Raw genomic sequence first — 16,494 nt, forward strand, 5'->3', positions numbered from 1 at the left:
TGGCTCTCCTCAAGCGTTGGGTCGCGGCAGCAACAGGCCTTCAATGAGCCTGGGCTGTGCCCCAGATCTCACCACAGCAAAGCCTCACTCGCTTCCTGCCACTTTCACTTGAGGCAGTTTGAGGCTGCCTCCGCTAGCGGCGCATGCAATTCTTCTGGCAGGATCAATTCATTTATGGAAATATTTCACTATTCACTGACATGCCAATGGCGCGGTCACTCAGAATTTATCTGAAACACAACTGCCCTCGTGTTTTGTCGCAGGACAGCAATCGTGAATACATTTTGTCCTCTTTTTAGGACTGTAATATGAAGACTGTGCAAAGAAAATATCTTTAGCAACAGTGTGAAAGTGAACTGCAAAATTAACATTACTGGTATAAACATGTCTATTGGTACAATGCGTTACATGACTAAACATGCCTCATCGTTTTCAAAAGCCTCCATTTCCACAGTCCATACTACAATGTGAAAACAGCATTTTCAAATTTATCTGCTCTGGAGAGTGTTTAAAAAGGCTGAAAGGCCAAAACGAGAGGAAAAGATGCATTTTCAATGGAAACGTATTAATGTGGACAAGGCTTGAGGAATTGCCGAATCTAGCAACAAATTGTGAAGTTGGCAACACTGCCCAGGCATTTCAGCTTGTCCCGTTAAATGTCACTAACCCTTCCACTTTCCCGCAGCCTACAGCTACAGCAGCCGAAGCAAGCATGAAGCTGCTTACACTTGCAACACAGGCTCTCACATCGCAGTGTTTCTGTCCTGTTACTTCTAACCCCCTTTTTTTTCCTTTCAGCGGCCTCCAGCTCCCATATTAGACGTTAGCATGAGGCTGCCTCTGCTAGCAGTGCAGGCTACACAGGCTCTTCAGGACATCACAAACCCCATCCCCTTCCTATGGCCTACAGCTACAGCAGCTGAAGCAAATGTGAGGCTGCCTCGATTTGTAACACATGCCCACATTTCTTCCGCTCCCTCATGCTTATAATAACCATTTTTCTGTTCAGTGGCCTCCAGCTCCCGTAGCAAATGCTAGCGTGAGGCTGCCTTCAGGATTCCCTTCCCGTGGCCTACAGCTGCAGCATGTGAAGCAAGAGCGAAGCTGCTCATATTTCAGACTTTCCTCCTGCTACTTCTTATCCCTTTTTTACTTTTCAGTGGCCTCCAGCTCCCGTAGCAGATGCTAGCGTGAGCACGCCTCCGCTAGTGGCGCAGACCCATCCACAGCCCTTTCCTTACCAACCCCCTCCACTACACATGGACTGCAGCCCCACAGTCCAACCCTAGCGTGAACATGCCTCCACTAATGGCGCAGACCCTGATGCCCGCCATTCCCCCTCTCTTTACCTCTCTTTCTTCCGCTCCCGGAGCCATCCCAAGCATGAGCATGCATCCGCCAATGGTGCAGGCCCTGACGCCTGCCATTCTCCCCTCTCTTTCCCCCTCTTTCTTCCGCTCCCGGAGCTGTCCCAAGGGTGAGAATGCCTCCACTGATGGTGCAAGCCCCAACCCCGCCATTCCTCCTCTCTTCAGCGTTCCCTCCCTGAGCCGTCTCAAGCATGAGCATGCCTCTGCTAGTGGCGCAGACCCATCCACAGCCCTTTCCTTACCGACCCCCTCCCCTACACATGGCCTGCAGCCCCACAGTCCAACCCTAGCATGAGCATGAATCTGCTAATGGCGCACACCCCGATGCCCGCCATTCCCCCTCTCTTTCCCCCTCTTTCTTCCGCTCCCGGAGCCATCCCAAGAGTGAGCATGCCTCCGCTAATGGAGCAGGCTGTCAATCACTTTTTGAACATAGAATTGAAAATGAAATTTTCAACATAAACTTGTAAATCCTGAAATACAGACTTACACCATGACGTGACAGTTGTCGCGCTGCGACGCAACAACTAAAGTCTGTCTAAACTGGACTCGACAAAGCGACCATTGAAAATCATTTGAAGTTTGTGTCAATATGTCATAAATAGAACACAGCAGCAGTTTTCTGTTGGGAATTTGTCGTGTCGCGCCACGCCGTATCCAATGTAGACAGCACCACTGATTAAAATTAGATCTATAGTGTTTTTTTTGCGCCGCACCGTGCCGCAAGGCGCCACTCACATCCGGTGTATGGTGTTAAGCTTTTTAAGACGACTCTTTAAAAATTAGTATTTTTATTTATTTTATTTTATTTTTAATCTGTAAAGTTAAAAAAGTGAAATAAGCATTATAACATGAAAATTAAAAATGCTATACAAAATAGACGTTTACTCTAAAACTGTGTGTAAATCAAAGCCATATCAAAACCATAAATCTAATCAAATTGTTTTACAAATTTGAGGTTGATATCTAAAAACATGTTGTGAAAGGATGCAAGAAACATGCAAAAAAATGCAAATGTTTTGCCAACAAAGTTTCACTTTATATATCAAAAAAAAAAAAAAAGCTTTCAGTAAGTGTCTGTTTGTGTGCAGTAGCATGTTTGCACTAGAATTATAAGTTTCCACTGCAATTTGCCCAACATTTGTTTCCAGTGCCATCAGTTTTTTTGCCACAAGGAGAACAAATATGACTATTTTCACTATTTCAGGACCATTTAACCTTTTTGAATCATGTCATTCATTCATATATATATATATATATATATATATATATATATATATATATATATATATATATATATATATACTGTACAGAGAGAGAGAGAGAGAGAGAGAGAGAGAGAGAGAGAGAGAGAGAGAGCAGGCTGATCTCTCTACGCATTCTCTAAGATAGAAATAAAGATTGTTAGTATAATAATAAGAGAAAAGGTGCTCAAAATTACACAAATTAGTACAAAAAGTGTACATAGTATCATTTGTTGTACCATTTAGGTACCGCCCCAGTGACAGCTTTTGTACTTCTTTTTCTGAAAATGCAAGTTTTCTAAGGTGGTCCTAAGTGTTTGTCAGGGTTTGTCAGGTTGTCTTGGGATCCATTCACATGTCTTTCTAGGTGAGTCTATGGATTTTTTTTTTTTTTTTTTTTCATTTTATTGTCCACCAGTGAAAATCATCATTTAGTATAGTAACAGCAAACCTCTCCTCAACAAGTGGCACAACCTGATGAATCATTCATGTCTGCAGCTCAAACGGTGTTGGATGAGTTAAGGGTTTGTTCAAATGCATCGACAGTGGCAAACACCACAAATTACAGGCTATATGCAAGTGAACGTATCCTGATGCTTCCACACATACCCTCGAAGACAGGCTGCAAGCACATTTTTTTTATTTTTTTTATTTTTTTATTAGAACAATAACAAGAGAACAATACAGAGAGACTGTGGCTGTCAAACACAGGATGGCAGTAATGAACCACACAATAGGTCAAGAGGTTGTATTTATGGAACACTTCCACAAGAGCCAGAAACTCAGATGAGCTGCAGCAAAATAATGTGCTGTAGTCCACTACTGCCCTGATGAGATACATCGCCCAACAAACACTATATCAAATCAATACAAATATAATAAAATAGGCTGAACCAACCAACCAAAGCAAGTTTGCTGGTTGTATCTGGCCTCCCAAGCTGGCCAGGTTTTAATGATTTTAGATTTTTCTGCAGATTTGGTTGGAAGACCTTAGCTTAAACCCGCCAAGGCCAGCATAACGGCTTTGGTATGCTTTAGTTGTGTATTATTTTATTTTTTATTATTTGTTTTGACAGGGATTACAGCAATGCATTTTCACAAAAACCCAACCCTCTTAGCATAACCTCTACTGCAGTTTCATTTTTGGGTAAGGCATCATAGGCAAACATTAAAAGAAATAGCTGAAAATGAGTTGCATTTCCTACACAACAATGTAACTCAGTGCTTAACCACCACTGCATGATTGAATCATTGCAGGCTTGCATCATTAACTAGCTAGTCATGACTGTTTCCAGAAACTGTAATAACTTTGTTGTACATCTGTTGTTCAAACCACATTATTGGCTGTGGCAATACTGAACTGTTGTGGAGCGATAATTTCTGCAAATTAATCAAGAACATGATTTAATTAATGTCATAGTAACCAGAAACTATATTGGTAATGAAAGAAACAACCCCATGTTAGTTAGATTAGTTTATGATACTGTTTCTGTACATGAACATGAAATTCAAACAAGAATCTGATTTCCCCATGTTTTTATTTTAACCCTGTAAAGTCTGACATATGAATAATCAAATAATCAAAAAATATAATTTACATTAGGAATTTATTGCTCAGTGACAGCATGATATATTGAGAATATCAAGCTCATACTTGGGAATGGAAAAAAAAAAACTGAGCCCAAACTGAGAAAATCCAATTTGATGCACATGCTGAAATTCTGATGCTTGTAATGTAAATCAATGAGATTTATCAGATACTTACATAAAACTCTATATCTCCAATAGTATGTCTTAAAGGGTTAGTTCAACCAAAAATGAAAATCTGTCCAAGTTTTACTCACCCTCGAAGCATCCTAGGTGTATGTGACTTTTTTCTTTGTTACTGTGACTCACATCTGCTGACTGTGGGATGCGGAAGACGTGCAAGCAGAAGACTGTATGTATGTATCCCTTATTGTCTGGTCTTGTCAAGGTTTACCCATACCTGATTCCTTTCCTACTCACCTGCATTCTCACATCTTGACATCTTTTCTCCAGCCTGCTAACCTCCAAAGAGGAAAATAAATGTTGTTACTCTTTACCTGACTCCCCTACCTGGACTCTCACCTGTAACCCACCTATCTTTGCTGTCTGCATCATCTGTCAGACCTGTAAAGAGATACGCAAGGCAAGGCAAGACAAGTTTATTTATATAGCACATTTCGTACAAAATGGTAATTCAAAGTGCTTTACATAAAAGAAAGTAAAATAATCATGAAGAAAAATAATAACAAAAATAAAACAAGCAATTTTAAAACTTTGGAAATTATTTAAAAAATGACTTATTTAAAATGAATTTAAAACAGTTAAAAATAGAAAATGATTTTACATAACATACAGTGCAATCAGTTCGGACATCGCACAGTGCTCATTCAACAAATCCACAGCTAAACAGATGAGTTTTGAGTCTAGATTTAAATGTGATTAATGTTTTAGCACATCTGATCTCTTCTGGAAGCTGATTCCAACTGTGTGCAGCATAGTAACTAAAGGCGGACTCCCCTTGTTTTGTGTGAACCCTTGGTATTTCTAACTGACTCGATCCTAATGATCTGAGTGGTCTGTTAGGTTTATATTCAGTGAACATATCTGCAATATATTTTGGTCCTAGGTCATTGAGTGATTTATAAACGAGTAAAAGTACTTTAAAATCAATCCTAAATGTAACTGGAAGCTAGTGTAAGGACCTGAGGACTGGTGTGATATGCTCAGATTTTCTGTTTCTAGTCAGAATCCTGGCAGCAGCATTCTGGATGAGCTGCAGCTGTCTAATGGTCTTTTTGGGAAGGCTGGTGAGGAGACCATTACAATAGTCCACACTGCTTGTGATACAGGCATGGACAAGTTTCTCCAAGTCTTGACTGGAAACAAAACATCTAATTCTTGCTATGTTTTTTAGATTATAGTATGCTGATTTAGTTACTGCTTTGACATGACTACTGAAACTAAGGTCTGTCTCCAGAATCACACCAAGATTCCTGACTTGATTTTTAGTTGTTTGTCCCCTAGAGTCAAGGTATGCATTAACATTGAAAACTTCATCTTTGTTTCCAAATGCAATAACTTCAGTTTTTTTCCCTGTTTAACAGAAGAAAGTTCTGGCACATCCAACTATTAATTTCATCAATACATTGGCAGAGGGAGTCATTGGGGCTGTAGTCATTTGGCGATAAGGCTAGTTAAATCTGTGAATCATCAGGATAGCTGTGATAGGTAATGTGGTTCTTTCTCATTATTTGACTTAGTGGGAGCATATACAGGCTAAACAAGAGCAGTGCAAGAATTGAGCCTTGTGGGACTCCGCATGTCATGGATGTCCACTTAGACTTATGCTCTCCTATACTCCTCTACTCACATAATAACCTCTCCCTTCTAAGTATGACCTGAACCATTTGAGTACCAGCCCGACCCAGTTTTCCAGTCTCTCTAGCAGTATGTTATGATCGACAGTGTCAAACGCAGCACTGAGATCTAGCAATACCAGCACTGATATTTTGTCAGAGTCAGAATTTAAGTGAATATAATTTATTATCTTAATGAGTGCTGTGCCTGTGCTGTGATTCAGTCGGAAACCAGATTGAAAATTGTCCAGGTATCCATTTGAGTTTAAGTATTTGTTCAGCTGATTAAAAACTACCTTTTCTATAATTTTGCCTGTAAAAGGAAGATTAGATATTGGTCTATAATTGCTCAAAATGGTGTTATCAAGATTGCTCTTTTTCAGGAGGGGTTTAACAACTGCAGTTTTCAGGGAGTTTGGAAATGTCCCAGAAAGAAGTGAGCCACTCACCACTTCTAAGAGATCTGCTTCTAAACAGTTAAGCACACTTTTGAAAAAAGATGTGGGGAGTGTGTCAGGATAGCAGATTGACTATTTTAGGTGCTGCACTATTTCTTCCAAAATTTTGCTATCAATTGCTTCAAAAATAGACATAGTATCTTTTTGATATTGCGGCCAAATCTGTCTGACCTCTGCATTGCTTGAGGATGTGCTAATTACCTTCCTGATATTGATGATCTTCTCAGAAAAGTAGGAAGCAAACTTATTGCATTTGCTGTTTGAGTGCATTTCACTGGGAATCTGACTTGGGGGGTTTGTCAGTCTCTCAGTAGTGGCAAAAAGAGTATGAGTGGTGTTTAAGTTACTGTTTATAAGGTTTGAGAAGAAATTATGTCTAGCTGAGGCTAGTTTCACATTAAAAGCAATGCAATGCTGATTGAGAGATGAACAATCAAACATTCCTCAAATGATCTGAGAAGTTTTGGAGGCATGGGAAGATCATTCCTCCACTGTGGAACAGTGAAAGTAAAGCTTCTGTGTACAAACATTCCTCATAAGACTGCTGATCATATTTGAGATTCACTGACCTTTCAAAAAATAAAAAATAAATAAGTTAAGTTACTCATACGTTTACTTTAGAAAAAATCTGTAAAGATTTGACAGAAAGCATGCTGCAATACAAGTGGCACACTTCAGAAGGGGACCTCAGAGACAGACAGGTAAATTAAATATCTTTATTTACAGCTTGGTGCAGAGGAAAGAGATGCAGAACAAACAAGTGAGAAACTCCAGAGTCTTTGAGAATGACTGGACTGGCTCAGGTTGATAACAAATCCTTGTTTCTCTTTACAGGTCTGACGGATGATGCAGACATCAGTCAAGATGTCAGGATGTGAGAATGCAGGTGAGTAGGAAAGGAATCAGGTATGGGTAAACCTTGACGAGACCAGACAATAAGGGAGTGAAGGGTGACTGCTTATATAAGGTAGGTGATGAGGTGAATGGCAATTGGGATGGTGACTAGGCTGGTGAACTTGTGACAGTTTCTCCCCCTCCTGGAAGGCATGACCTCGCGCCAAAAGGAGTCCAACCAGTGATGTAGGGAGGGAAGGCATTGAGGGGCTGTGGAAGGTAACATACAGGTGAATAGGGCAGTGCTTGCAGGTTAGGACACCTGCCATACAGTACCAACAGTTTAAGTGACCATATAGGTGCCAGCCACTCAGGGAGCCAGGGAGGCACCAGCCATTCCGGAGGCCATGGTGGCAACGGCCGTGCAGATACCCTGGGGTGAGATTTGGAGGGTGCTCTGAAGGAGCAGACACTGGAGGCTGCTCTGGAGGAGCGGACACTGGAGGGCGGTCTGGAGAAGATGACCAACAGAATACAGGAGTCGAGGTTAGGGATTTACTATCCATAGGGACAAGAACGATTCTTGATTGACTGCGGAACTTAATCTGACTGGGAGGAACGGCTCTACTGGTCATGACAGAGAAGCGGATTCTTACAGTGAGGGGAATGGCTCTCCTGGCCGTGGCAAGGACATTTAATCTGACTAAATAAAGAATAGTACTCCTGGCCGTGATGGGGTGGCTGATTCTTACAGCAAGGGGAATGGCTCTCCTGGCAGCTCTCCTTTGGACTCTGGTCTAGGGCTGAATCCAACTCCGGATTCTGATCAAGGGCTGAAATGTGCTCTGGATTCTGGTCAAAGGCTGGGACCTGTACTGGATTCTGGTCGAAAGCTGGAGCCTGCACTGGACTATGGTCTGGGGCTGGAGCCGGCACTTGATTCTGGTCAAGAACAGATACCTGCTTTTGGCCCAACTTGGGGATATAAACCCTCTCTGGGCCAAATTTGGGAACAGAAGCCCTTTCTGGGCCTAATTCAGGAGCAAAATCCTTCTCTGGGCTAAACATGGAAACAGGAGCCCTTTCTGGGCTATACTAAGGGACAGGAGACCTCTCTGGGCTAAACTTGGGAACAGGGGCCCTCTCTGGGCTAAACTCCAAGCCTTCTCTTGACTTTGGTCAGGGGCTAGAGCTGATCTGGAGCTGTGCTGAGATGGGTGTATGGTTTGGATGGGGTTCTCTTATGGACTTTTGCACTGAAGGTAAACTTGGAGTTAACTCACTGGTATTAGAGGGCTCTGGTGCAGATTCAAGGTTTAGAGTGAATTCTGGGGTTGGAACGGACTGAATTTTTTGGACTATAGTGAATTCTGGACTGAACTTGATGAAATGAGCAGACTCAGGGGCTGGAACGGACTCACGGACTAGACTGGACACTGAGAATGGCTCTGGGATGGTGGCCATTTTGAATACAGACTTAGTACTGGTAGCCTTAACAGGTAATGCTTCGGGAACAGCAGCCATGATGTGTGATATCTGGTGGTTAGTCGTCCAGGTGATGACTGAAGGTCGGCAGCCATGACAGGTAGTGACTGAAGGTCAGCGGCCCTGTTGCATGCAGACCCGGGACTGGCGGCCATGACAGGTGCTGATATTACCAGAAGGCTGAGCATTTTTTCCGGAGTGGACCGGCTTAGTAAAAGGGCATATAGAATATAATGTTCCAACGTGCAATTTGTCATCTTCCAGGGAATCAGAGAGTAAAATGGTTCATCCAAATCTACTTGAAGATGTCACCAGATCCTCATCCTTCAAATTAGCAGAAGAGACGAATTCTTGGGCATATTCCACTAGAGGTCAGCTATGTTGAGAAAGAGAATATAGCTGGTCTGATAGAAGGAGGAGGGTATTTATGTTGTAAATCCGAACTTAGGGTCTGGTATTCTGTCACACTACAGAAGGAAACCTTGGGGAGACAGACAGGTATGTGTAATCACTTTATTTACAGCTTGGACTGGAGGGGAGAGACGCAGAGCAAATGGGTGAGAAACTCAAGAGTCCTTTCCAATCCTTTACCGTATCTCTTTACAGGTCTGACAGATGATGCAGACAGCGAATATAGGTGGGTAACAGGTGAGAGTCCAGGTAGGGGAGTCAGGTAAGGAGTAAAAACATTTATTTTCCTCTTTCAATGTTAGCAGGCTGGAGACAAGATGTCAGGATGTGAGAATGCAGGTGAGTAGGAAAGGAATCAGGTATGGGTAAACCTTGATGACACCAGACAATAAGGGAGTGAAGGGTGACTGCTTATATAAGGTAGGTGATGAGGTGAATGGAGGCAGGTGTGTTGATTGGGGATCAGCTGCAGGTGTGAAGCAGGAAGGATGTTGGAAAATGGAGTCGTTACTGTGGTATGGTGACTGAGCTGGTGACTGCCTGGTGAACTTGTGACGAGAAGTTTATGATAATGCCATTTTAAGGTCCATCATTGTCATTTTCTGACATTTTTCTCAAGAGCCTTAAATACTCTAGCATAATAGAGTAGAGAATAAGGTTCAGCTAGGGTCAGACTTTTTCAGCAATTCCAGTGAATGCTTTGGATACAATGTTCAAAGTTTCATGGTAAAGAAACTCATTTAGCATTTTCCTTTTTTCGTTTGAGCACAACAAATTGACATTTAGCTCGCCTTGCAGTGAGAGCTCTTACTGAGAAAAATAGTCAGTCCACATCAATGAATAGATCCCCAGCATTATTAGAAACAGAGATCTGGTTCTTACCAGCAGCCTTGTTCATGCTGTATATCAATGTTTATTAGGAATTTTGTGTTATGTAGCAGACTTCTTCTAGTAATACAATTTTTATAAACCCCAACAAGATGAATAATCTTAATAAAAGTCACATTCACTTTTCACAATACAGATTGCTCCAAAGCAGCTTTACAGAAAAAAATCATATTTCAGTGATGTCATTTAGCCCTAATTAACAGAAAACATATAATTACATCTAGAAAATGTAGTATATATCAAAAAAATTGTATATATTAATAGTATATAGATTGGACATACTACAAGTCATGTGTCTAATGATGCCACTCTGTGAAAAAAAAAAAAAAAAAACTACCGAGCTATTCCTACCTGATTTAAGACACACACACACACACACACACACACACACACACTGTATATACTGTAGGTTGGTTTAGTGATGTTATATGATATGTTTGACTTGAATGAAACCAGTTAATTTAGATGTTACCAGTATATTCAGCACATTACGAAAGCAGTAAATACAGCCTGTGTTTGTGGTAATTGCAATGGCCAATTAAGCATTTTTGTGCAGTAAGTGGTGGGAATTAATGTAAAATAAGTAAATAAAACTACATTGTTTTAAGAGCATTTATACAGAATACATATCCATAAATGTGCTGAGAGATGTTAAGAGATCATGTTTAATACATAAAAAAAAAAAAAACTGGGTTACTCTTTATTTTAAGTGTCATTTAAGTATATAGGGTTAAGGTTAGGGTTTAGTTTAGGGTTAGTTGCGTGTAATTATGCATTGTTTATTATAGTAAGGGCATGTAATGTGTAACAAGGAGACTGTGAAATAAGGTATTACCATTATTTTTTTTATGTGAAACAGTTTATCATGTGATGATAAATACCAAATGATAAATTATAAATACTGCAGTAGTTTATTGTAAAACGCACTTCAGTAATCTTTGAAAAAAATAATGTTTACATAGTAGAGAAAAGGAACATTCTCAAAAATGAGCTTCTCTATCTGAAACCATGTCTGCAAAGTTTGTTTCGTCAATCAAAAAGCTCTCCAGCAGCCAAGATGACAATTACCAAGACACGTCAGACCTAGTTCTTAAAGCCGTGTGGCTTGACTTCACATAAATTAGAGCCTTAATAAGATATCAACCAGAATGCATGAGCAGCCAACCTAAGACCCGTCTGTTCACACTCAGCAGAATCTGGAGCTCTTGAATGCTTAATGCTGCTTTTGTGGAAGGATTGCCAACCCAGCAGAGAGTCTTTTCCCACACCTCCAGAAGAAAATCAAATACATGTAGGTGAGCAAAATATGCAAGACATTAATACCAGAAGCGGCATGGTAACAACTTAAGTGCACACCATCAATCCCATCCAAAAGCTTGCGAATGAATGCCACGGTGCTGTTCATCCTCCCAGGTGTTTTGGGGCTCCTTTATAATTCAGTTACTGCTGTAAAAATCTCTTATACAATAGACCCCCACGGACATGAACCAGGAGACTTTGACAGATGGAGAAAGACAGACCATCTCTCAGTTGGCCCTCTACTGGAGTCATCTTCATCTAAATTTCACATAATTGTCAGTTTTAAGTGCTTGATGCTGGCTGGATGCTCACATTCGAGTTGCATGCCAAAGTAAAAGGGGTTTGGGATATAAAACACTTGTTAGCTTTCATGTTCGCTTATTGTTACCTATCACTACGGTGCTAGACGGCTTTTACATTTCATTTCCAGGAATTGTTGAAGCTACTCAAAATTAAACATTATATTAAAGGTGCAATATATAATCTTGTAAGATAGCGGTATAAATGGATACTGCAATCCACTTTTGCCTCAGTAAACTCCTACTTACTGGTAGTTGTTCAGTTGTAGAATATGGTTATGCAAAATATGTGCTTTATAAGTACTAAGAAAAAGCCAATATGCTAGTAATTGTGCATGCTAATGAGCAACTACTTCATAGTGAGAACTGGTCCCTATACTAAAGTGTTATTTGCGCAACTGACAACAGGCCTTATAAGTTATATTATCTGCTTTTTACTATGCCTCTGTTCATGGAACCTTTCAGATGGATGCTGAGGCTTTTTAGGTTGGGTAGAACCTGCCCAACAGGCACAGGACATCAATATAACGTTAGATTGGCACTGGACATGACGTTGGACATACGTTGTATTTTGGTTGAGAATGAAAATCGGGTTGCTGTCAGTAGTTAATACCAATTTGACGTTGACTTAATGCTGGATTTTGGATACACAACCTAAGAACAACAAATGTCATTAGACCTCAAATTAACATTGACATTAAACGTTGAATTGACAAATTCAATTTAACCAAATTTAACCAAATATCAACATCTTATGACATTGTGTGGCTGCTGGGTGTGATCTCTGACCCAGTAATTTGCTGACTTCCGTGGCTGCAATGCACTGTTTTACACCAACTGGCAACAACGGGTGCTGAAATACTATTAGGTAAATTTGCAGTAGGTGGAGTCACAAAGACCAAAACAAAAACAGACATTTCGACACGGAATACGCATTTCAAAGTAGAATAACTGGCTGAAGAATTACTATGTAAACTTAACCTGTTTCCTGAATATCTGCAAATGCATTATAGTATTTTTATTTTATTTATTTATACTTAGTAAAGTAAAAAAAAAAAAAAACACATATAGCACCTTTAAAAAAAAACAAACAAAAAAAAAACACCTGCAGGCTTTATTCAAGCATAAGCACATCTGCTCTGAAGAATGGCTATACGTGTTTATTTTTTAAATATTTAGCTCTTTAATGATTAACGAGAAGCGTGACAGTCACACACACAGACTGCTATGCCAGCCCATTACTTAAAGTAACAAGAGTTCGGGACACCAAGCAGAAAAAACACACCCATTTCCAGCGGAAGTTCAATATTTTTACATTGCAATGGTTGTTTAAAATAAATGAGGGTTTTATAATTGACTTATATTGCTTTTATAGGCTATTGTTATATTGCTGTTAAATTGTAATATGTTTTAATATAACAGTGTTACATTCATTAAATTTAATGGTACCACTTTACATTAGTGGGGGAAGTCATGGCCTAATGGTTAGAGATTTTGACTCCTAACCCTAAGGTTGTGGGTTCGAGTCTCGGGCCGGCAACCACGATGGAGGTGCCCTTGAGCAAGGCACTGAACCCCCAACTGCACTTTGGATGGGTTAAATGCAGAGCACAAATTCTGAGTATGGGTCACTATACTTGGCTGTATGTCACGTCACTTCACTTAGGTGTCTTTAAATTCTATGTAATTAAAAATAAAATAAAAAATGTTAGGTACAATGTACCTGTGTTCAAAACACTTTCACTGCTGTTGAGGTGGGATACGGGTAAGGTTAGGCTGTTTGGTAGTCTGGTTAGGTTTAGGGCAGGGATAGGCAACTTCGGTCCTGGAGGGCCACTGTCCTGCAGAGTTTAGCTCCAACCCTAATTAAACACACCTGAACAAGGCAATCAGTGTTTTCGGGATTACTAGTTAGATACAGGCAGGTGAGTTTTTATGAGGGCTGAAGCTAAACTCTGCAGGATAGTGGCCCTCCAGGACCGGAGTTGCCTATCCCTGGTTAAGTGTTTAATATTGTTTTAATAGATGTAACTACAGAAGTTAATTGACAACATAATTATAGGATTGTATTTTCAATATAAAAACTTGTAAACAATAAGTGCATTGTATTAAACAATTTATTTAAATGTAAGTACGTAAAGGACACTTAATATAAAGTGGGTCTAATTTGATAGTTGGCCAAATGACACAAATTAATAACAACATTATTGTGTAACAATTTTGTGGGACCCAAATAATATCATATATCATAATATCAAAAAGAATAATAATTCCCTGTTGTAGTGAACTCGTATCGAACTGTGACCACAAAAACGAGGTACGTACTGAACCGTGACTTCTGTGAACAGCTACACCCCTAATATATATATATATCTCACAGAAGTGAGTACACCCCTCACATTTTTGCAAATATTTTATTGTATCTTTTCATATGACAACACTGAAGAAATTACACTTTGCTACAGTGTAAAGTAGTGAGTGTACAGCTTGTATAATATTCATTACACTCAAAATAACTAACCACACAGCCATTAATGTCTAAACCGCTGGCCACAAAAGTGAGTACACCCGTAAGCACCCAAATCACGTGAGAGGCAATGCCTCCATCGCGATATGATTGGATATGATCGGTTATAATTGGATGTGATTGGTTCATGCGATAAATCCTGTGAGCTCCTGCGAATTTCCTGCGAGTTCTCTGTCTAAATGAAGAAAATGATGCCGTTATTGACTACATATTAAGTAAGTAAACAACTCACCTGCTTAGATATATCACTGCTATATGTCACGTGAAAATAAAACTTAAAAAGGCCTGAAAATGTTTACACTGTCAGTTAGTGAGCATTTAGTGTGATGAAATGAAAGATGTATCTTCGTGTCTGTGACTGTTTACAGGGCTTTTATGATGATGACTTGAAAATAAGTTGACTATTAAAAAGAGCAGCTGAACATCAGTTAACTAGTGCAAATACTGCGTACCGAAATTGTTTTTGATGCGATCGACCCAGATTCGATTCTGCCCTTTACTGAACTTTTTTTTTTTCCTCCATTTACTAATATCATATCACATTGGGTAGGTGTAGGTGTCAGACTCTGTCTTGTGTTTCCCTCCCTCTTGTGACCATATTTGGATTTCCTGTTACTGTCCTTGTTTAGTTCTAATCATTAGATTATTAGTACCCAGCTGTGTGTCTTTAATTATCTAGTTTACTTCTCGTTTAGTTCTAGTACTTAAGTCTTTCGCTGTCTTTGGTGTCCAGTCTTGAATGTCATACTGTGCATTCCCAGTGTTCCCTATGTGTTTGAAGTAATAAAGTCTGTGTTATTTGAAGAATTCCTTGTCTCCTTGTTCCCTGCTCAAGAGAAGTGTGACAGTAGGGAGGGGTTATATTCTCCCAATACGGTGGCATCCATTTAATAATTTGAATTAAAATAGGTTATTATTGCATACTAAGGTGCAGATAACTGCCACTATTTGAAATGAGTAGTGTTCATAATAAGTGTTTATTCTTAGTTCATGTTAACTAATGTTAGCCTAACTAATAAAGTCTTTCCAAAATATTGTTCAAATTGTTACTGCCTTCCATTCTTATTTTGGAATAAAAGTAAAAATGCATAAAAACACTGTGAAATGTATAATTGTTTAAAATATTAAATAAAATAAAAATAATGTTAATAAAATACAAAATATAATTATTTTTGTTCTCTCAGTTTATGTAATGTTTATTTAACCAAGAAAATGCAAAAACATTAAGTGTAACAGGGACATGAATATATATATATAATATATATATATATATATATATATATATATATATATATATATATATATGTATATATAATAGTGACTATGTGATTTGGGTGCTTAGGGGTGTACTCACTTTTGTGGCCAGTGTTTTAGACATTAATGGCTGTGTGTTGAGTTATTTTGAGTGTAATGAATATTATACAAGCTGTACACTCACTACTTTACACTGTAGCAAAGTGTAATTTCTTCAGTGTTGTCATATGAAAAGATACAATAAGATATTTACAAAAATGTGAGGGGTGTACTCACTTCTGTGAGATACTGTATATATATATATATATATATATATATATATATATATTTTTTTTTTTTTTTTTTTTTTTTTTTGAAAGAGACTTGTAGCTGTTCACAGAAGTCACGGTTCGGTATACGTACCTCGTTTTTGTGGTCACGGTTTTATATATATATATGATCATGTCCCTGTTACATGTATGTTTCAATTACCACAGATGAGAATTTTGACTCTTTGTCCATTATTATTTATATTGGGGTCAGTAAGGTATTTACACTTTTGATCAATATACACTGACACTTTTGATCAATATACATATAAATATGCATAAGACAATGATTTCATTCAGCAAGGATTAATTAAAAGTGACAGTACATACATATATAATGTTACAACATATATGCTGTAATTTTGAATTTATTATTCTTCAAAGAATATTGCAAACAAAAAAAATCATGCTTTCAGCAAACATATGAAGCAGCACATATTGTTTTCAACACTGATAATAATCAGAAAATTTATTGTCCAGCAAATCAGAATTTTAGAATAATGTCTGAAGGATCATGTGAAACTGAAGACTGAAGCAATGATGCTGAAAATTCAGCTTTGATCAGAGCAATAAATTATATTTTACCATATATCCACATTGAAAACACTTTTTTAAATTGTTAGTAATGGGGGCTTCTTTAATATATATATATATATATATATATATATATATATATATATATATATATATATATATATATTAATGGTAACAAATTAGATTAGAGAACACATAGT

This window comes from Cyprinus carpio, chromosome B5 (genome assembly GCF_018340385.1).
Source record: "Cyprinus carpio isolate SPL01 chromosome B5, ASM1834038v1, whole genome shotgun sequence".
Taxonomy (NCBI): Eukaryota; Metazoa; Chordata; class Actinopteri; order Cypriniformes; family Cyprinidae; genus Cyprinus; species Cyprinus carpio.